General features: G+C 36.3%; 1 protein-coding gene across 13 annotated transcripts in view; it reads right to left on the reverse strand.

Annotated features, from left to right (window-relative positions):
• The window catches only part of DMD (dystrophin), a 2,153,717-nt gene that overhangs the window by 2,019,098 nt on the left and 112,188 nt on the right, over positions 1-22,431 (reverse strand). The gene's annotated exons all lie outside the window — the stretch shown is intronic.

A 22,431-nucleotide genomic window follows, 5' to 3' on the forward strand; every position in this document is an offset into this window, starting at 1 on the left:
TATTTATACAAATACAGTCCAAAGAAAACCAAATACCATTCACTCCTCTATTTGAAAGTTTTCCTTCTATTCTAATGTCACAATCTCCAGAGTTATTAATCAGAAACCTGCATTAAAGAGCACCTGTTACATTTTACAGCTAATAGTAAAATTATTGTTTTTGTTTTTGTTTTTTTTCAGACAGAGTTTCGCTCTTGTTGCCCAGGGTGGGGTGCAATGGCATGATCTCAGCTCACCGCAATCTCTGCCTCCCAGGTTCAAGCGATTCTCCTGTCTCAGCATCCGAGTAGCTGGGATTACAGGCATGTGCCAGCATGCCCAGCTAATTTTGTATTTTTAGTAGAGGTGGGGTTTCTCCATGTTGGTCAGGCTGCTCTTGGACTCCTGACTCAGGTGATCCACCCACCTCGGCCTCCCAACATGCTGGGATTACAGGCGTGAGCCATCATGCCCAGCCTATAAAACCATTTTTTAAGAGGACAAAAATGAGACAACAATCACCTGTGGATGACACAAACACTTTAGGGCAGCCAGAGTTAAAGACATAATCGACAAGGAAATTTGTTACCTCTGTGACACATAGCCATTTAACATAATTACAATTATTACTGATAACATATACTAAGTCATATTAGAATTATAGGAGTTTTACATAATTTCAGAACATATGCCAATAATATATTTACACAAATATAGCCCAAAAAAAGCCAAACACCATTTCATATTTGACAATGTTTCCTGTATGATTTTTATGCAAAATATGCCAAATGTCATTTTTGGACTTTAGAGGACCTAATATCTAAAACATTAGGCTAGAAAGAGACATAATTTATAATTTGATTTTGGAAAGTTTGCCAAATATCAAAGGTTTAAAACACTGGATATCACAAAATAGAATCCCAGGTCACCATAAGTCGTTCATTAGGCCAAAATGATAACTTCAAAATCTTAAAAGGAAAACTTTTATTCTGATAGAGGAGACTTAGCTTTCCAAACAAGACCCAATAAAGACAGCATGAGGATAACTGAATTTGTCTCTTCTCTCTCCCCTTTTCCCCTGCCATTTACTCAAAGGAGAAAGCAAAACCCTTTCGTTATCTTTTAACATTACATAAAAATCGTCTTCAAAAGAGAAAACCAACTTTCGTGTTTGCACTAGTGCATCTTAAATGCTAAAGGTAGTTTTTAAATAAAATTTTATATATCTATCCAGTTTTAATTAGTTTGACCATAAGGTATCATTCTCATAAACTTTTTAGAATGCTTTATAATTTTCCATCAAACAGCCAAATAAATAGACCCTGTTATTTGGACACATGGGCCCAGATTCTGGCCCCACAGTATGATTTTAATATTTTAACCTATAGAAAAAGCTAAATAATCTTTTTCAAATCTTAGCCAACTTGTTTATACCCACAGAATTTTTGTTCAGGATCAACCCTTTATAAACCCTTTTCACTTTGCTTGAACCCTAGGTTTTGTTCCATTACTCTTTTAGTTTAAGACAGTCTTTAAAACCTCTGAACTAGACAAAATTACATTATCTTCAACAAAAGCAATATTCCTATGCCTTCTTATTATCTTTCACCAAAAACACATTCCCTACACACCTTGTATGTAAAACTGTTTCTCCAGTAACCTCAAATTCATGTTACAATGTTAACTCTTAGCAACTTTTATTTTTAGTGAAAAACCTGATAAGAAAGCTATTTTAATTATATGCTAGGGGTGGAGCCTAAGACATCAGACAGAAGTGAAGATAAGGTCTGACTCTTTTCAGCATAGCTAGGGGCATAGCTCTCCACATGTCCCCAGGCCTCATCTATAATATAATGTTCCAAAGTAGGTAAATGAAACAATTTTCAAAAGTCAAGGAAGCAGTTTGACCTTAAAGTATTTAGTAAATGTGATATCTGACCTTAATTTAGACCAAATGTCTATATTTTCAAGACATTTTACTTTAACAATAATCCTTAAAACTGTCTTTATTGCAAAAAGATTACTAAAGTCATGTGAACAAAAAGTCATCAAAGTTTCTATTTTTCTGACATATTTTTTTTTATTTAAGCACTTATTTTTCTAAGCCAATTAATCAAAGCTCTTTTATAAACATCACACACACACACACACACACACACACACACAAAACACATATAAATAGACACACAGAAGATTTGGCACTGATAAGATTTTTTATTTGCCAGTTTCTTAATCGGATTGCTGGTTTCAGGGTGGAGATTTTGGAGGAACAGGGTCAAGAAAGCATGCATTTCTAGGGCTTAATCACAGCTGAATGCAAAGACAGAACTCCTAAATTAAGGGCACTATTTTATACTGTATCCCCCAAAGGAGGGAAATACTATGGGAGAAGACACCAATGTGCTTCTACCCTACATTTCTTTTTTTCTTTTTCTTTCTTTCTTTCTTTTTATTAAGATGGAGTCTCACTCTGTCACCCAGGCTGGAGTATAGTGGTGCAGTCTCGGCTCACTGTAACCTCCGCCTCCTGGGTTCAAGGGATTCTCCTGCCTTAGCCTCCCAAGTAGCTGGGATTACAGGCAAGTGCCACCATGCCTGGCTAATTTTTGTATTTTTCTTAGAGATGGGGTTTTACCATGTTGGTCAGGCTGGTCTCAAACTGCTGACCTCAAGTGATCTGCCCACCTCGACCTCCCAAAGTGCTTGGATTACAAGCCCGAGCCACCGCACCCAGCCGTACCCTGCATTTCATTGCAAGGCAACCCAAAGTCAATCAGCCCATTTTGTAATCAGCCCATCTTTCATGGGAGTTTCATCTCCCAGTGGCAGGTGAGCAATATTTCCTTATCTTCCAGGTGACTAAAGCATGCTTCTCTGATCCAAGTGTGCAAAGAGTCAAGTATCCCTCTATAACTACTATTATCCATCCCTTAAAGTATTTTTCCTACCTAGTTATTACACACCAAAACTCCCTCATAATGTGAAGTAATTTCTGATATCCCCAGAACTCAAAACTATCAGATAACACAATGAAAAACAGAACAGAGTCTTTGATTTTGAGAGGGATCTATCTGTTTTTAATTCCTGGGGTTTCATGTGGAAAACAGGTTTCTTTCCCTAAAACGGGTTCTGTGGTGCCTTCTCTGTTTTTCCCAATGAGTACCAGGCTACCAGAAGTTATCTTAGGGCCTCTCGTGTGCATTAAGAGTGGCAAGACAAAAAAAAAAAAAAAAAAAAAGGAGAATAATAATTCAATAATAATTCAGTTGACTGAGAAGAAAAAACTTTTTCCAAAAAATCAAGTTCCAAGAAGAGAAAAACATAAAGCCCTTTTAAATATATCTATACCTGGTTTATCCATTTTTAATTAAGCTGACTTTTAACCATAGTGCTCTTTTAAAAAGAAATTCTTTTAGATCTCTTATTACCTAATTTTAGCCATGCCAAGTGGCCAATATTTCTAGCTTCTGAACTTTACCAAAGGAAACCTCCTAGGGGCTGCAAATACATAGTAAGCAGTTTCTTTCCACAAGGTTTAGAATCTCCACAAGGTAGTTCAGAGAAAGGAAAATTCAAGAGAGGAAATCAGAAAAAAAAAAAAAAAAACTTAATAAATGGCAAAACTACACAAATAACAAATCAGAAAGGAATCATTCTAGAAGCCAACCATTGATCCCAGGCCACCACTGTCAAAAGACAAAGCCTTAGCTACTGAGCTATATAGCGTTGAGAAGTTTCTATTGCTTTTCCCAGAAGGAACCAAGAGAAGCCAATTTCAAGCTTGCAAGGCTTTTAACTGCTCAAGAAAAAATTTTAGGAGTAACTATGACATGAACCCCAAAATTCCTGTCCTCTGGATGGTGGAAACCAAAAGAAAGTATCCCCACATGGTCACAAGGTTAAGCTCTTAAGGACACAAAACAAGACAGAGAAATTTCATAGAATATTGGTTTCAGGGACCCATAGCAAAGTTTGTAACTGACCAGTCTCCCAAGCTGACTTGAAAAGCAGACTTATGGGTGTTCTAAACCCACGTTCTATCCTATGATATCCCTCTCTCCATTACAGAACACAGAAAGACAAATTCTTAGCACAAACTACATCAGATTTGCTAAGACTAGCGTCACAAATCCTTCTTTCTATTAATCAAACCCTTGCAGAGGAGACAAATAGTTTACTAATTACCAATACAGAGAAAGAGAGAGAGACCAGAAACTTGGCTGATAAGAATTTCTTACCCTTTTTGCTGGCATACCGGGTTTCCGAGTTCCTTTTCTCTGCAGCTTCCAGAAGAATGGAGTGGCATCTGATGACCCTGCTTGCTTGTGCTATAGCTGTGGGGTTTAAGCCACTTTACAAGAGAAAAATCACCCTTTTATGGAACCACCCATTTTATGGAACCATAAGTAAGATTCTTAATTTTCAAGATGCTGCCCAACGGGCTGCATGGGGAAGTGAATTAACATTTTCCAACCCAGCAAAATTCACATAACAAAACAGACATTAGTCACCTCTTTCAGAACCCAGTATCAGCCTAGCAAAGCTCAAAATTTTTCATGTTGGTCCCTGTTGTCTTTGATCCATGCCAGGTGGGGATAGATGACCTCTGAATGGTAATTTATAATTAGGTATCTGGGCAAGGGAAAGAGCAGATAGTTACCCTGAGAGACAGGCCTGTTGAGCCTTCTTTAGAGCTCATTGAATGTGACCAGACAAATAAGGAGGGTTCTCTGAGTTAGGCCTGCTGGACTTCCATCAGCAACCCCTTCTGAAATCCCTTTCACATATATAAACACAAGCAAAGACAAGAGGGACAGAAGGCCTTCCAAATCAGGTCCCTAACCAAGAACTACAAGAGTATCCCTTCCAAACTATCCTCCTATTTTCTGTATGAGAAACCTCCTCAAAATCTTCCTGATTGAGGACAGGTCTCCCAAACCAGGACTCTTCCTACTAGTTAGAAAGAGGGAACTGAGGCCTCCCAGGAGCTGAACAGACACCCCACAATGGAGTAACAGAGACAGCCCATGGTGGAGCTATAGACACCCCACAATGGGGCTACAGACACCCCATCATAGGGCTACAGAACCAGTCAGGAGAAGGAAGCAGGCATTGGCAGCACCTAGGATACTCACCAATCCAGACACCCCAAAATGGAGCTACAGATAGACACCCCCCTATAAGGCTACAGACAGATAACCTGTAATAGGGCTATGGTTAAGGGACATCTCCCCATGACTATTTTTCCATTGCAATTAAATCCACGCACATTGGGTTGGCAGTGCCCCACCAGTGTAGAGAGAGTACCAGAGTCAGCCCCCAGTCCAAGAGAACTAGACAGTCACTTGGGCTGGTTTCTGGATCCATCACTGAAAGCAGGCCACTAAACAATGGGCAGGTAGGCACAAGGGCAATCCTGGATGAGCCCCCAAATTTGTAAGCACCCAAGGGGTTCACCTTGCCCAATGCCTAGACAGAGCCGATTCAGCAAGACAGGGGAATTGCAATAAAGAAAGAGTAATTCATGCAGAGCTGGCTGTGCGGGAGCTGGAGTTTTGTTATTACTCAAATCAGCAAATCTGTCTCCCCAATCATTCGAGGAACAGAATTTTTAAGGATAACTTGGTGGGTGGGAGGAAGCCAGTGAGCCAGGAGCGCTGATTGGTCAGAGATGAAATCAATGGGAGTTGGAGCTGTCTTCTTGCACTGAGTCAGTTCCTGGGTGGAGGTCACAAGATCAGATGAGCTAGTTTATTGATATGGGTAGTGCCAGCTGATCCATCAAGGGCAGGGTCTGCAAAATATCTCAAGCACTGATCTTAGGAGCAGTTTGGTGGGGGTCAGAATCTTGTTGCCTCCAGCTGCATGACTCCTAAACCATAATTTCCAATACTGTGGCTAATGTTAGTCCTACAAAGGCAATCTAGTTCCCAGGCAAGAATGAGGTCTGCTTTGGGAAAGGGCTGTTATGGTATTTGTTTAAACTTCAAACTATAAACTAGTCGAGGTTAGAAGCAAGACGGAGTCAGTTAAGTTAGATCTCTTTCACTGTCTCAGTTATAATTTTGCAATGGTGGTTTCAAAACCCTTATACTTTACCATAAAAAGTGAGCTTTTAGTAATGAATTCTAATGACTGCAATGGGGTGGGGGTGGTGGGTTAATTTTTATCAGTTGTACAAGGCTGTTTTATTGTAGCTCAAATGTTGGAGGAAAGGGAAGCTTTATGGTATTATGTTTCATTAAACTAAGATAGGCTTTCAGAATTGTACAAAAAATTTTTAAACCTATATGTATTACTGATGATTTAAGTGAGTGTATCAGTGAAATAACTTGTTTGGTGAAAAATGGAATATGGCCTAAAAACATAACAACAACTTCATAAGTTGTCCATTTTCTCATAAAAATAATATTGACTTAATTACTTATATATTAAATTAGTGATTCAATTTCTAAAGGCCTTACAAAGATATAACTCAGTATTTATGGTAATTATTTTCTAATTCGAAATTTACTTTTACTATAGCACTAAATGTCACCAGTATTAATGGTTATTTCCTCACACCATACTTGTTTCTAGTACATCAAGCTTCAGCCACTGTTCTCTATAAAATATGGTGTCTTCTAGATGGGAACAAGAACATTTTACAACTGATAACCTCAAATTTCTAGGGTTGTGGCAAAATGCATTTTATTTCAAATGGCATGCAATATTAAAACAATTCAGTTTACGTTTCGTTAATCAAAAATTCAAAACAGTCTCATTTTGTAAATCTATAATATGCAAACTTGGCTACAGACTGTCCAATCGGATTTTATTCTCCTTTCAAGTCAGATTTTCCTTATTCTCTGTACTTACACTATCTTACCAATAGGCTGTCAGATGCTGGTATGTTCTGAGACATTCACTATCTCTTATCACTCACCACTCATATACTCCCAGGGATCCTATAGAGGTACTTAATTTGCATAGAAACAACCATAAAACCCAGTTCTGCAAATATTAAGTTAGAAAACAATTGGCATAGCATTACACTATAGTAATACTATGCACTCCTAAAATTTAGTGTTGATCTTATGCCATGATGTTAAAATAAAAAAAAGAGAAAAAGTAAAGTTATTAGTACAAAGAGAAAAATGTCAGATGTGCATAATATAACCTCTGATTTGACTAAAATATGTGATAACATTCACAAGCCAGAATTTAGTAGAGCTGGCAGTTCACAGAAGGCCTGAAGCCTAGATGTAATCAACGATGTAGCTGAACTTGATAAATCAACAAATTTACCTAAGGAAAATATCCCTGATAATCATAGAATTGAACCTTCTAAATTATCTGTTGACAGTCAATATTCTGATCATTTTCTTCACTGTGAATTCAGACTATCATTCAAAAGTTTGCTATACAGAAAGAGAAAAATATCAAAATGCTAAGACACAAATATCAAATCTCTTTCCCATAAAGATCAGATAATTTAGAATTTTTAAAGTTAACCTTGAAATGTGACTATGTAATTAAAAAAAATACTTTTTTGTGATAAGTCAAAAACTAATTATAAGGTAGAACATTTACTAATATATATTTCAAAGCAACACCTGTTAATAACATATGTTCCCATTTTAAAAGTAGGTAACAGAAATTAATAACTCATAGTTATGTAATGGGGTTCCAAGATTTTATACTATGAAATGTGGTAAAAGGTTTGCTATTTATTATAGGATGTGAAAGGCCCCCTAAAGCACTTTTAATTACTCATTCACAAATTGCTAATTAATACTTCCAAACTAAAATATTAAACACTTTAGAAAGACTGACTCAACATTAAAATCCAAGTTGTTAGATTTTAAAGTGTATGTTAAAAAATATTTAGACTATAATATCTTAGTGTATATATATATACACAATCAAATATTTGTTTTTATATGTATGTTTATATATATATTGTGTATATATAGTTTATATATATTATGTATATATAGTTTATATGTATATTTTATATATATATAGTGTATATACATACATACAGAGCGAGAGAGGGAGATAAAGGAAGGGGGTTTTGTTTGTCCAATATATTTTATCTGACCACATCATTTTGCACATTTTTTCATTTAAAGGGCCAAGGAATAAAATAAGAATACGAAGGTAGAATGCAGCACTTTATCCTCAATGAGAGAAACGCAGAGGAATTTAAATAATTAGACTTTTCCACAAATGTTATGTTTGCTGCCAGGAAACACAGGTGCTTCTAAACTCACTGCTTTAGGCCATACAAAATTTAGAAGACAGGCCAACTCCGCTCCTCTAGGGAGGAAACTTGTCAGTCAGGAAATCTTAAGAGATTAGCACCCAAAGCCAGTTTACTTTTGGGGCTGGTTAAAAGCTTTCAGAGGGTTCCTGCGTAACTGCTAAATATTGTAGTCTAAATTACATTTGTTCTTTAAAACGTAAACATAAATAGCAACTAACATTAGATTCTTGCTCTTGGTATAATAAAGTAATACAATTATTAATACCTTAGAAAGATCTGAAAATTCATTGGTAGCATTAAGCAAGTAAATATTTAGCATTTACTTTATATGTCAAGACCAACTGTGAGAACTTAAACTACATATTTGTGGTGATGATTATGGCTACTATTTGAGAAGTTATATTGCCCTCTTCCCCAAGGATTTCTTAAGAAATGTTTATTTGATTTGTATGATACATTTCCAGCTTTGTTCTCAGAAATGTCTTTTCTACTCACATTCATTCATTCTGTGCACTATAACACTGCGTTCATTATGCTCAGGCTTTAAAATTAGAAACTGTGGGGATTTGAATCTTGTTTTTGCCATGTGATAGCTGTGTGACCTTAGGCATATTTCACAGCCTCCAAGTGAAATAAAGATAAAACAGATCTTTCTTCACAGGAGTTATTTTAAGCATTCAAAGAGGACATTAAAATACAGAACTTAGTACATGGTGACAAAGGAAGTACTCAATAAAGTTGGCTTTTATAATTATGTTGTAGCTACCCTCACCTTCTTGGTTATTTCTGAGTTCTCTTTGGATCTTTATGACTTCTTTGTATTAACTAGTCCCTCTGCTTATAATGAATTTTTTCTATGTCTATTGAAATTCTAGATACCTTCAAGATGTCACCTCCTTTACGAAACTAATCTTAGCTCCCCCAAACTGAATGCGTCATTCTCTGCTTTGTGGCCCATAGCTTCCCAAAGTTACCCCTATTTTAGTATTCAGCTCAATATATTTTATTTTATTTTTATTGTTTTTTGAGATGGAGTCTCACTCTGTCACCCAGGCTGGAGAGCAATGGCGTGAACTCGGCTCACTGCAACCTTTGCCTCCCGGGTTCAAGCAATTCTCCTGTCTCAGCCTCCCTAGTAGTTGGGATTACAGGCATCCGGCTAATTTTTCTATTTTTAGTAGAGACAGTGGTCTCACCATGTTGACCAAGCTGGTCTCGAACTCCTGACTTCAAATGATCCACCCCGCCCCTCAGCCTCCCGAAGTTCTGGGATCACAGGTGTGAGCCACCGCATCCAGCTTCAACTCAATATATTTTAATTGAGTTAATATGGGATCTGCCTTACTGTGAATTCCATGAAGGCTGAGAACCTATTTAATTTATTCTGTACTTTGTCCAAAGCCATGGAAGCACCTTGCAACTGGTAGAATTCAACACAGGGGGAGGATCTTAAAGTAACGAATGAATATGCCACAATCGTATCTGCATTAGAGAGCTATGGATTTTTTATTTTTTTATTTTTTATTTTTATTTTTATTTTTATTTTTTTTTTGAGACGGAGTGTCGCTCTGTCGCCCAGGCTGGAGTGCAGTGGCGCGATCTCGGCTCACTGCAAGCTCCGCCTCCCGGGTTCATGCCATTCTCCTGCCTCAGCCTCCCGAGTAGCTGGGACTACAGGCGCCCGCGACCACGCCCAGCTAATTTTTTGTATTTTTAGTAGAGATGGGGTTTCACCGTGTTAGCCAGGATGGTCTCGATCTCCTGACCTCGTGTCCGCACGCCTCGCCCTCCCAAAGTGCTGGGGTTACAGGCGTGAGCCATCGCGCCCGGCGCTATGGATTTTTTAATTAAGAAGCTGCCGAGAGCTACTCGGGAGGCTGAGGCAGGAGAACCTGGCATGAACCTGGGAGGCGGAGCTTGCAGAGAGCCGAGATCCTGCCACTGCAATTCAGCCTGAGCGACAGAGGGAGACTCCGTCTCAAAAAAAAAAAAAAAAAAAAAAAAAAAGAAGCTGCTGAGAAATTATAGTGGAGAGGAAAAATTAGTATGGAAATAGCAGACTTATAAGAATAAATATTAATTACCAGATGCCATATTAAATATTTTTATAATTCTGATATTAAAACATAATAAAATAAATGAGTGGCTTGGAAATTAACTGTTTAATTTTCAAATAAATATTTTGAGTTTTTTAAATGAAACAAAGACATTTCTTGCTCATTAATGACTGGCTCTGGTAAAGGTGACACAAAAAAGTGAGTGTAACTATGTTATGGAAAAGGATGAAACAGGATAGTAAAATAACTGAGAGATAAGCAAATAGCCTGGCCCATCCAGCTAGATAGACACATATATCTAAATGTGAAGTTGGCGGGCTCAAACCAATATTGACCATGAGGAGGCTTGTGATATCTGTTGCTACTCAATTCATTTTTTTTTTTTTTTTTTGAGACAGAGTCTTGCTCTGTTGGCAGGCTGGAGTGCAGCAGCGTGATCTCGGCTCACTGCAACCTCCGCCTCCTAGGTTCAAGCACTTCTCCTGCCTCAGCCTCCCATGTAGCTGGGACTACAGGTGTGCACCACCACGCCCAGCTAATTTTTGTATTTTTAGTAGAGATGGGGTTTCACCATGTTGGCCAGGATGGTGTCGATCTTGACTCGTGACCCAACTGCCTTGGCCTCCCAAAGTGCTGGGATTACAGGCGTGAACCACTGTGTGGCCCTGTTGCTACTCCATTCTTAACTGATTGCTCCAGCCTTACAAAATGATAAACCCAGGAACTGTGTCTCACGCCTAAAATCCCAGCTACTTGAGAGACTGAAGTGGGAGAATAGCTTGAGCCCAGGAGTTCTAGGCCAGCCTGGGCATCATAGCAAGATACCATCTCAAAAAAAAAAAACAGCCTGATAATAAACGTCAGTATAAAGGAAATACAATGTGACTCTTGGAAAAATTTTTTAGAAATATGAATTAAAAAAACTTTGAACCAGCCTTGCTAAAAGTAAAAGAACCTAAAGTACACAGGGGTATTTGATGAGAAGCCCTTAGAAGTAATCTTGTTGACCTAAGCATATTACAAAAATTGAAATTAATGAGCTAATTATTATTCTTCACAGTGAGATACAGAAGTAGAGTTCAGAGAATATTTACATTTTGCCTCTACAAAAGGACATTTTAAAAAAAGATGTCTCTTGGGAGAAAAATGAAGTAGAGCAAAGGACTTATTCAAGTTTAAATTTGCAGTAACTCTGTCTCTTGATTTCATAAACTAATGAGAAGGAGCAAGAAGTTCCCAGTATGTCCAACCATACAACTATGAAAGCTCCTTGACGTATTTAAGTAAGTAACTACAAAAACTCCTAAGATACTCAACCTGTGAGTACAAAGTTACTGTTTAATCTTCCATTGATGTAAACTTTAACCACGAAGTAAGTGACCACAAAGCTTGTAAATCATGTTTATTAAAGGAAATTGATTTTTTTTCAGTCAATCTAGAGGAATGACTTCAGAGATAAATGGAATTTGTTTGCTTAAACTGGCCAGCTCACACAGCTCATCGGACTTATTATGATAATTTAGTTAACACCATATTCATGTCTCCACCAAAACCCTCATAAGCCATGTACATATACCAAAATTACATATATGTATTTACCCAAAACTACAAATATAGTCTATGTGAGTTTCATATTAAATGATAGAATAGAATATTATAATATTCTATGTTATATTATTATAGAATATTATATAATATATTATTATATTATAGAATATTATAATATTCCATATTATAATATTATAGAATATTATATTCTATATTATAATATATATTAAACATTATACATATACTATATATAGTTTTTTGTAGTCACAAAGCTTTACTATTATTATTTTTATGTCCTTCTTGAGAAAAGGCTATCTTTAACAGGATAATTTTAAGTCAAAAAAACCTTAAATCTTTCCGTCAATATTCATATATTAGCCTCATAAGAACAATTTGTATTAGGTATTCATTTCTATTTTAAAATAGATAAAATATAGGTATAAACATTTAAGTAATTTGTCTGAGATAATAGAGGTATGGCAAGAAGCTGATCTCAAGCCAAAATGTAAAGGCCTATGTTTTTTTGATTCTCCTATTATTTTGTTTCTATGAGAGAATGTTAAAGAAAACATAACTTTTCCCCAACTCTCAGTCCAGGACTATGAAATCTCAAACACTAAGCATATGAGTTTGTGAGCAAAGGTTTGCACATAAATGTATATATTCACATTTATGGGAATATACGGTCTGTACTTAAGCCATAAACTAAATTTAAAATGTATAGTTTAAAAATAATGGTATTTCAAAATTCTAGTAAAGTAGACACACACTTCTATTTATTTTTCTATTTATATTTATGTATCTTCTGGTTCTTTTACTATTTTATCAAGATACTTGAAAGCAGGGATACTTAACCAAAAGCTGGTTTAGGAATGGATTATGAATGGCTTATGAATGGGTAACAGGAGCATTTGAACTGCTGAATTTTTATGTAAAAGGTTGTATGTAAAGGATATTCACTATGTATTTTTTTGAGAAGTGCCATAGCTTTTATCAGACTCACAAAGGATGCATGAACTAAACAAATTAAAAAGCAATTAAGGTCTTTATAGCCTCTATACATAGAAAGTTCTATTTTTTTCTACTTTTTATTTCCAGCTGGACAAATAATGTCTTGTAAAAGTTTAGCTCACTGTTTTCTCCCTTCAAGCCCCCAGTGAAGTAGGAGATGATGTTATCTATTTAGTATGGGCTGAAGATCATAAAATGTGAACAGGATGAAGAATAGTCATGAAGGCTGCTTTAGAGAATTGGAGATAATTTGGTGTCTTTTATTTATTGCAGCTAAAATGTTCTTCAAAATAAGCATAATCTTTGCTTCAGCTACATTTGTTTCTTACAGATTTTCTAATGCTCTTCCACATCACTCTTTTCTTGGTTCACCCTTTACATTTTAGAAAAATATTTCACAGTGAGACCTTCCTGATCCCAATCCTGAATTAAATACTATTATCCTCTCTCATGCACTTATTTTTATTTAGAAAATTTATCATAATTCTTGACTATTTACATATGCTTGTCTAATATCTGATTTTTTAAGAAGATGAAGACCATGAAAGACAAACTCTCTTTAGTTTTTCATTTGTAGTGTCTGATCCATTCTGTGGCATATGATAGTCAAATGCTCAATTAAGCCTTTGCAAGTGACCCAATATAAAAGGATTTATTATGAGGTGACTCTCAAATGTAGTTGAACACAGAGTAGCCATGAATATCTCCTAAAGCAACATTCCACAGGCCAAAATTAAGGTATAATCTCTAGAAAAGTGTTTTTTAAAAGTTATGCTTTATAATATCACGTGTATCATGGAAATATGTCTGATCATTATGTATCAATAACAGAAATGTGTGCTTTACTATTTTCTTTAGGTTTTGCTAAAACATACTACCAAATATCCTGAAATTAATTTCACTTACAAGCTAAATAAATTGGTCTATATACACTAAAGTCATAAGTGAACATTTTCTTTTAGTAGACAATTATATTAAAAAATTCCCTTTTCCTGAAGATATTTCTCTTCTCTGAAAATAATAATTTTAGAATTGGTCTTATTTTTCACTTTCTTTGACTTCTAGGGGTCCCAGAATAACATACGAATCAATTATTTATCTTCTTAGACAACACCCTTAATCTAAGCAAGTGACCTCTTTTGCTTTGATTACATTGCTTTCAATACATTCTCATAACCTCACCAATAAAGAGCTATTTGACAGATGAATGTGATCAAGACACCTTTTGCTTACAATTCTTCAATAGCATACTACTGCTTTTAATATAGATATCCAAACTCAGGATCTTTACCACGGGCTGCAAGACCTTGAATGAAGAGGTTTCTGTGTAGTTCCTCCTTGTCTTGTAGCACCGTAATTTTCTTTTTTATTTGTTTTATTTTATTTATTTATTTTTGAGATGGAGTTTCACTCTGTCACCCAGGCTGGAGTGCAGTGGTGCGATCTCAGCTCACTGCAACCTCCACTTCCCAAGTTCAAGTGATTCTCCAGCCTCAGCCTCCCAAGTAGCTAGGATTATAGGTGCCCACCACCACGTCCAGCTAATTTTTGTATTTAAAGCAGAGACGCGGTTTCACCATGTTGGCTAGGCTGGTCTCCTGACCTCAGGTGATCCGCCCGCCTCGACCTCCCAAAGTATTAGGATTACAGGAGTGAGCCACCGTGCCCAGCCTGTAATTTTCTTCTTAGATATAGTTACCCTGGCCTTTCTGTTCCTTCCCACAATAGGAGCTTTGCATAAGCTCTTTACTCCAATAGAATAGGCTTCCTTGATATTCTCTTTCTGAATACAGATAATGTAAATATTACTTTTGTAAATATTAACATTTTTCTGACTGAGCGTACGTCTTCCCCATTGAGAGTAAGTTTCACAAGGATAGCCAACATGCTTTCAGTTTTTGTCTTGTTGTTGTTTTGTTTTCTCATCATACTCCAGCAACTAGTGCCTTTTCTGTACTGTTTTTAATTAAAATTTGAATGAGTGAACTAAAACATTAGGCCTTAAATCTGCATACATATTTGGCTCTAGTCAATTATATATATACTTCTTTATTTTCATTGATTTGGTTGCACATTTTATTGTTAGAAAATGTCTCTAAATCATTGTGGAAGACAGTAGACAAAAACAGACAAAGTAATTAGTACAATCTTGGAAGTCATATATTATTAAAGGCTGGTTCAGATTATTTTACTCAATTGCAACATGTTTTGATTGAAATGGTGTAAAACAGGAAAAAAATATTTAGAACCAAACCTTTATTGCATGTTGGCTATGGAAAAGTACAAATAATAACTAAGACATAATCAACTATGCCATAATCTTGATGAGTTTTCAGATTTGATTATAAATAGATATAAAATAAAGCAATGAATATTTTAATAAAATCAATGAAACTTCAATATATTTTACAATAGATTTTAAATGCTATGTTGATTTTTTTATGGAAGTTCAGAACATCAAAAAAGACTAATGCAACATAAATTTGCCATGAGTTTATACGCACCTTAAAAGAAATGTTTGCAGATTCTGCTTATAGGAAAATGGGTTGCTCTTGTGACATAAATATTGAAAATGTGTGTTTTTTTTTCTGCAGTACAATCTTCACATTCAGATTTAATTGTAATCTTAACCAATTTTTGCTCATAGAAGGATTAATCATATGACTTTTTGTTTACACACAATCACCTGTAGAAAGCAGTTATTCTATTCATTTCTTCATTCATTCAACAACACTGACTTTTACACTACTCTATGCCAGGCCCTGTGTGAGTTCTGGGAGACACTAATATACACTTAAGTTCTGCCATCAATGAATTTACAGTCTTTTGAGAAAGACAAGGCAATAGTTTCAGCATGACTTGACAAATCTCAAGAAAAAAGAGCAAGAGAAACATAGAAAGAGGGATCTAAATTAGGTTAGAAGAAATAGCAAGGAGTAGATATAGGGAGGAAGCGTGTCCCAGACACAGAAATATGCATGTGCTATATAAAATTGCATAATATATTTAAGAAAGAGCAAGAAGGCTGGATGCGGTGGCTCACGCCTGTAATCCCAGCACTTTGGGAGGCCAAGGTGGGTGGCTCACCTGAGGTCAGGAGTTCAAGACCAGCCTGGCCAACATGATGAAACTCCATCTCCCCTAAAAATACAAAAAAATAGCCCGGTGCGGTGGCGGTTGCCTGTAATCCCAACTACTCAGGAGGCTGAGGAGGGAGAATCGCTTGAACCCGGAAGGTGGAAGTTGCAGTGAGCCGAGATTACGCCATTGCACTCCAGGCTGGGTGACAGAGCAAGACTCTGTCTCAAAAAAAAAAGAGCAAGAAATTTTGTGTAGTTGGGATCGAGGGCATTTTGAGGTAAGTAACACAGATTTTAGGTTAAAGAGGTAGCCAAGATTTTTAAATTGTAAAAATATTTAAAAGGTAAAAATCATAATCTAAATTTGTGTTACTCTTTATTACAAAAATAAATTTGGTTTTAAAGATCAATAAACTACATATTTAATACAAAGTAGTATATACAATATGCATGTAATTACCTTTTGCTATTTCAAGTTTTGCTCTGTATGCATATAAACATATCAATACACATATATAATTTTTAAAATACATAAAATCTTAATGTGTACAACATGCATATGACAACGTTTTGAATATTTAAACAAAAGCAAATGACTTGCTAAATTGCAAATATGTACATATGGAAAATGGATATATTTGCTTATGCAACTGCTTTTTAAAATTCCATTACCTCTGCCAAATCAAGCAACACTCACACGGGTGATATGAGTACACAGAAATAGTGAACAACATAAATGTTAGCATTCATAGATCAGCCTTTTATGGGAATGCAATTTTTCATGTACAATTCACTTGACATATTAAAACAATCTTTTTATGTCTCTTGTTATGATTTGAACAGACAAGCAGAACAATTTCAAGGGAACCTAAAAGTATACTATCAATATTAGTCATTGTTCATGTTGTGTTTACAGGAAGATTGCTAATTTACATTCAATTTATATCAAGAATCAAGAGTGGAAGTGCAATGAAGTGCAAACTTTCTTTTTAATTCTCTTTTCTTTAGTGTACAAACTCATGTATTAGTAGCTTTGGGGACTATTAGCACTACCTCCAGAATAGAAAACTGTCATATTTTAAATGTGCCTCATTTCAGAAGTTTTTCGTTTTCTTATATTAAAAGGAACATGCTTGGTAACAGTATCAACTTCTGCATTGAATGTTTTGTAAGCCATCTCAAAATGCATACAAATTGTTAGAAATCAATCTCAATTTATTTATCTAATATATTTACATGATATCCAAAAGAGAAGACAGGATAGATAATGGAAATCTAATATAAATCTGTAAGCTATTTTAACAACTTCAAATGTATGGTGTCCCTTAAGAGTGCTAAATCAAACACGACTTCTTCCAGAATTTTTGAGAGATGTAAAATAAAGAGATGATTTAAAAAGCTCTTTGTGAATGCATATTTTAATCTGTTCTCTGGCTCTGGAGATTTTACAGAGGTAGGTAAACTAAAGTTGTGTTTCTAAATAATGTTTCTGTAATATACATTTTTACATCTATAAGTTAAAATGTTTCAGAGAGATAAATGTGATCTGTTTGAAGCCATCCTGTATTTTGGAGACAACATTTTTTTTTTTGAGACAGAGTTTCGCTCTTGTTACCCAGGCTAGAGTGCAACGGCATGATCTTGGCTCACTGCAACCTCTGCCTCCTGGATTCAAGGATTCTCCTGCCTCAGCCTCCCAAGTAGCTGGGATTACAAGCATGCACCACCACACCTGGCTAATTGTTTGTATTTTTAGTAGAGATGGGGTTTCACCATGTGGGCCAGACTGGTCTCGAACTTCTGGCCTCAAGCGATTCACTCGCCTTAGCCTCCCAAAGTGCTTGGATTACAGGTGTGAGCCACTGCACCTGGCCAAAGGGACAATATTTCTTTAGGTAAAAGAGAAAGTTTACAACAAACCATGTAACCACACAAACCACAAGCACACATATTTCCCTTCTGAGCTGCCTTAGCAAAGGGCATCTGAGAATATCAAACAGAATGATTCATAAGTAAATTATAATGTCTAGAATATTCAAATTTTCAATATCGTGAGAATTAACAAGTGTGTGTTTTACCAGCAGAGTCAAAATTATAAGAAATTATCGAGTTTGGTCTCAGTATAGTTCTATGTGCTATAAGAATCCTCCAGAATGTAAAAAAAATACCTTTTCTCAAGAATCTTATTTAACAATTGAGAAAATGGGCTGGATCTGAATAAAACACATAAACTATGATTCTTAGACTTTTATCACCTCAGAGATATGTTAGGAAAATACAGTATTTTTTAAGAATCCCTTTAAAAACTTTCATTAAAGCAGTAACACAAGCATTCTAGATGGTTCCAGATAGAAGTAGAAAAAAAAAATACAAGAAAGAAAGCTCTATGTAACCAATCCCTGATTTAAAATTGTGAAACCATCTCAAATAGGTCCAGTCTCATTTCATCACCAATCATCTACAAGTTTATGCTCTGGGTTTACCATCTTTTGATATCTCATCCCTAATACCTGTGAAAGGGATATGGAAATTGGTTGATGATTCAGATGTTACTGTAGAATTAATACTGACAGTGATCAGTCAAATTTACACTGGGGTGGTAATTAGTTATTAATGATTTAAAATTTTTAGTGTCACCTTTACTGTCTTCTAACCATGTGTGTCCAAAACAGTATTTATACGTGAAGCTTTTTTTTTTTTTTTTTTTTTTTTTTTTTGAGACAGAGTCTCACTCGGTCGCCCAGGCTGGAGGGCAGTGACGCGATCTTGACTCACTGCAACCTCCACCTCCCAGGCTCAAGCGATTCTCTTGCTTCAGCCTCCCAATTAGCTGAGATTACAGGCACTCATCACCATGCCCGGCTAATTTTTGTATTTTTAGTAGAGACGGGGTTTCATCATGTTGGCCAGGTTGGTCTCGTCTCAAACTCCTGACCTCAGGTGATTCATCCGCTCAGCCTCCCAAAGCGCTGGGATTACAGGCGTGAGCCACCATGCCTGGACCCACTAGTAACATTTTAAGGGCTCAATAGTCACATACGGCTATTGGCTACTATATTGGTCATGATAGATACAGAACATTTCTATTGCAGAAAGTTCTATTGGACAGCTCCATCTGAGCAATATAACTTTTTATTGTCACTAAGAGGAACTTACCTAGTTATTTACTCTGGCATGCTAGTATGATTTTACCTGTAATATAATACAGCATATTTGGACTGCAACACATAATTGAATCCTTCCCAGATAGGACAGAATATACGTATTTGTTCTGTTCAAAAAGATTCATCCCACTTTAGTGGAAGAGAAAATTAAGCCTCAACACCTATAATAACTTTTTAAATATCACAAGACTGGTGCTTATCTATCAAAGAATACTGGCAATGCCATTAAAATAGTTGTTCTCTGCATTGTATATAAATATACCAAATAATATTGGTTAATATGGGATTTGGAATCATATATAACTGTATTTGAATCTTAGTGTATAGTACCAGCTGCTGGTATGCCTAGGAGCAAGTTGCTAACTTTCTTTGAAATATAGTTTCTCTGTCGGGCGCGGTGGCTCACGCCTGTAATCCCAGCACTTTGGGAGGCAGAGGCGGGCGGATCATGAGGTCAGGAGATCGAGACCATCCTGGCTAACATGGTGAAACCCCATCTCTACAAAAAATACAAAAAATTAGCCGGGCGTGGTGGCGGGCGCCTATAGTTCCAGCTTCTCAGGAGGCTGAGGCAGGAGAATGGCGTGAACCCGGGAGGCAGCAGAGCTTGCAGTGAGCCGAGATTGCGCCACTGCACTCCAGCCTGGGTGACAGAGTGAGACTCCGTCTCAAAAAAAAAAAAAAAAAAAAAAAGAAAGAAAGAAAGAAATACGGTTTCTCATGGTGCAAACCAATTCTGCTTGAACAGGTCTGCTGTCATTGGATGTGGTATAAAAATTGTGAGGAGCTTAGCATAACCATAACCTAGGACAAACCCAAGCCCTTTTCTTAAGTAGCATGGCACTATACACATATAACTTGAGTGCTTTTCAAAGGTGTATGGAGGCTGTATCCTCTTTACTGCTCCTTCTCTGTGTTGTATGTAAAAAATGTTTATTTAGAAACAGAATGCTTGTTTCCTGGTACGGCAAAGAAATAACGCTCGAATATAAATTTAATTCTCTCAGCAAGGCCATTTTTACTTTTGCAGAAAGGGTACACTTGCTAGCAGTTTCACCATGAGAGTACACCGAACAAAGGAGACAGAGTCATTTATAACCTGACGCGTTTACCCTACTGCTGTGTCTGGTTTCCATTGGCTGGAACCGGATCTCACATTCTGTATTTGTCCCGATTGGCTAGCAACTTAGAACTTTTCAAAAGAGACAAAGACAGAGGAAAACAAAGGAAGGAGGAAGTAACTTGTGGAATGCTGAGAAAGATAAAAACACCTTCAAATAAGGAAGAGGAACAGGCCATGACCTAATGCGGGCTTAGACCAGTATAAGCATGCCAGGGCCAATATTTAGGCTACATTGTGGGAGCTAAGAACATAAAGTACATTGATTTCTTTATTATGGCTAGTAGATATTTAAGAATGTTAGCATATTTAAGAATGTCGTTGAATAAGTTTTGCTTCCAGAAGAAGTTACTATTTATTTCTAATTAGATGGGTAGGAAAGTTTCTTTGAAGAAGAAGCTCTAATTTTTACACCTGCAAGAGCTCAGGTTGTAAGTGGCTGTATTTCTTTTTTTTTTTTTTTTTTTTTAATTTATTTATTATTATTATACTTTAAGTTGTAGGGTACATGTGCATAACGTGCAGGTTTGTTACATATGTATACTTGTGCCATGTTGCTGTGCTGCACCCATCAACTCGTCATTTACATCAGGTATAACTCCCAATGCAATCCCTCCCCCCTCCCCCCTCCCCATGATAGGCCCCGGTGTGTGATGTTCCCCTTCCTGAGTCCGAGTGATCTCATTGTTCAGTTCCCACCTATGAGTGAGAACATGCGGTGTTTGGTTTTCTGTTCTTGTGATAGTTTGCTAAGAATGATGGATTCCAGCTGCATCCAAGTCCCTACAAAGGACTCAAACTCATCCTTTTTTATGGCTGCATAGTGTTCCATGGTGTATATGTGCCACATTTTCTTAATCCAATCTGTCACTGATGGACATTTGGGTTGATTCCAAGTCTTTGCTATTGTGAATAGTGCTGCAATAAAAAGTCAGGAAACAACAGGTGCTGGAGAGGATGTGGAGAAATAGGAACACTTTTACACTGTTGGTGGGATTGTAAACTAGTTCAACCATTATGGAAAACAGTATGGCGATTCCTCAAGGATCTAGAACTAGATGTACCATATGACCCAGCCATCCCATTACTGGGTATATACCCAAAGGATTATAAATTATGCTGCTATAAAGACACATGCACACGTATGTATTTCTTTTTCAAAGGTCACAGCTCTTGTTGGGCGGCCTCTCCTCAGCTGCTCCATTTCCAGGATCTAGTAATTGCTCCCTCCTCGCATTGCATTTTACCTTTTTTAGGCCTAGTGGTTGGTTATGTCTTTCTATTGTCTCCAGAGCCAGGAGCTATCTGCATCAGGGTATTCATTAGTTTCCCTTAACCCTCCCCACAACTTTGAATATTGCTTCTTATTACCTCTCATAATTGACCCATTTCAGCATGCTGTGTGTTTCTTTTCTTGCTGATCCCTGAGAGATAAGCATCCAGAGATGATGATGTCTGCTATTAATTAAGGATTTGTTTGTCACTCCATATGAGTTCATAAAAGTCCAAAATATGACTTAAAATTAACAAATTTTGTATGAACTTGTGGTTGCTCAATATCTACCTAGAAACATATCTCTAGAATCATTTTCATTTCATGTCGAGATTAAGATATTTAGTATATAGTGGCATTAACTCTTCATCTTGCCCATTAAAGGTAAAATAGATTTTTAAAAATTATTTCCTCAAATAGAACTTCCTTTCATAAAGACAATGTGTACTGTAAGGATTCTTTATTGTTTTTCACAGCCAAGAAAAATCGACATAGTTTACACACCTATTGATTGGTCATAAGATGTCAACTAGAGAACAAAACAACCCAAACGGATTAATGGACAAGAGTGTTAATTGCAATGATATATAAAAAAGCCACAATTACATAATAGCTCTAATGTAATAGCTTTAACGTGCAACATAAAATATAAAGAATGAACTGTCTATAGGTAATATTTAAAAATATATATAGAAACCATTAAGGCATTGTTGACTCAAGGACACTGGAAGAGATGCTGGCCAAATCCAAACAGATGCTAGTTTTAAATGACTGGACTATTCTTACAAAGGGCACACCAACTCAGTATCAGTTCACATGACAGAATATTATGGAGCAATGTAAATAATGAATAAATTTTACAATGCAAAGTTAGACATCAAAAAATATCTAACTTTATTAAGGAAAAAGTAAAGTTTTTTCCTGTTTAGAGAAAGGATGTTTTAGGTGTGG

The sequence above is a fragment of the Macaca fascicularis genome, chromosome X, assembly GCF_037993035.2.
Source record: "Macaca fascicularis isolate 582-1 chromosome X, T2T-MFA8v1.1".
NCBI lineage: Eukaryota > Metazoa > Chordata > Mammalia > Primates > Cercopithecidae > Macaca > Macaca fascicularis.